Consider the following 1,966-nt stretch of genomic DNA (forward strand, 5'->3'; position numbering starts at 1 on the left):
GTCCAGAGACTGTGCAAATCAGTGAATGACTCTACCCTCTCTTAAAGGAGCCACAGGATAACTCCAAAATGGCTTTTTTTTTTTTTTTTTTTTTTTGGTTTTTAGAGACAGGGTTTCTCTGTATAGCACTGGCTGTCCTATAACTCACTCTGTAGACTAGTCCACTCAGAAATCCATCTGTCTCTGCCTCCCAAGTGTTGGGATTAAAGGTGTGCACCACCACAGCCTGACCAAAAAAGGCATCTTGAGTTGAGGTACAAAAGCAAAATGTTTCATCCTTGCGTAGAATAGTTGATGTAATTTCCACTCACAATGTCTTAATGGCCTTTGGCTTGATCTTCATGTGGATGAATTTGAAGCATCAGAATATATAGATGGGGCGGCCTGCATTGATGAATAAGGGTAAACACAATCTATTATTATGCATGAGAAAAGACAGGTGAATCTTCATCAGCAGCACCCCATATGATCTTAAGTGGATATTAAAACCTTGCTTCTTATGAACATCCCTGCTACTAAAGAAAATAATGACCCATTGCTTGAAAAACAGAAGTGGGCCTGAGAGATGTCTCACCAGGTAAGCATGCATTTAACTCTTCCAGAGGACCCAATTTCAGTACCCCTGTTGGTTCACAAAATTTTATATTTGCCTGAAATATTCCTAATTCCCTTTTGTACTTTTGCTTTACATCATGCTATGTTATTGTAACTGATTCCCTACTCAGTATTGTGATGAATGTTAATTACTAACTTTTACATTTTGTTCTTTAATTTTCACATATTTTGTTTCATTTTTTTCACATATTTTATCCTGATCTACAGTTTCATTTTCTTTGGCAGAATTTAGTTATGATGCTGTATTTTTTTTAACTTCTTAAACTTTAAATCTTGTTTATTGATTCTTCGTGAACTTTATATCATACACTCCAATCCCACTTATCCTTGTCCCTCCATCTCAACTTTCTCCCTTGCCAAAAATCAAAAAAAAAAAAAAGAGAGAGAGAGAGAGAAAACCATAAAACATCTCTTTCCAATGATGGCTGACTACGCCATCTTCTGATACATATGCAGCTAAAAACAAGAGTTCCGGGTGGGGTACTGGTTAGTTCATATTATTATACCACCTATAGGGTTGCAGACCCCTTTAGCTCCTGGGGTACTTTCTCTAACTCTTCCATTGGGGGCTCTGTGATCCATCCAATAATTGACTGTGAGCATCCATTTCTGTGTTTGCTAGGCCCCACCATAGTCTCATAAGAGACAACTATATCTGGGTCCTTTAAGCAAAATCTTGCTAGTGTATGCAATGGTGTGAGCGTTTAGAGGCAAATTATGGGATGGGTCATTGGGTATGGCAGTCTCTATATGGTCCATCCTTTCCTCTCAGTTCCAAACTTTGTCTCTGTAAATCCTTCCTTGGGTGTTTTGTTCCCAATTCTAAGAAGGGACAAAGTGTCCAGACTTTGGTCTTCATTCTTCTTGAGTTTCATGTGTTTTGCACATTGTATTTTGTATCTTGGGTATTCTAAGTTTTTGGGATAATATTCACTTAATAGTGAGTACATATAATGTGAGTTCTTTTGTGATTGGTTTATCTCACTCCGAATGATGCCCTCCAGGTCCATCCATTTGCCTGGGAATTTCATAAATTCATTCGTTGTAATAGCTGAGTAGTACTCCATTGTGTAAATGTACCATATTTTCTGTATCCATTCCTCTGGTGAGGGATATCTGGGTTATTTCCAACGTTCTGGCTATTATAATTAAGGCTGCTATGAACATGGTGGACCATGTATCCTTCTTACCAGTTGAAAAATCTTCTGGATATATGCCCAGGAGATGTATTGCGGGACACTCTGGTAGTAATATGTCCAATTTTCTGAGGAACCACCAGACTGATTTCCAGAGTGGTTGTACAAGCTTGCAATCCCACCAACAATGGAGGTGTGTTCCTCTTTCTCCACAT

The sequence above is a fragment of the Mus caroli genome, chromosome 4 (genome assembly GCF_900094665.2).
Source record: "Mus caroli chromosome 4, CAROLI_EIJ_v1.1, whole genome shotgun sequence".
Classification (NCBI taxonomy): Eukaryota; Metazoa; Chordata; class Mammalia; order Rodentia; family Muridae; genus Mus; species Mus caroli.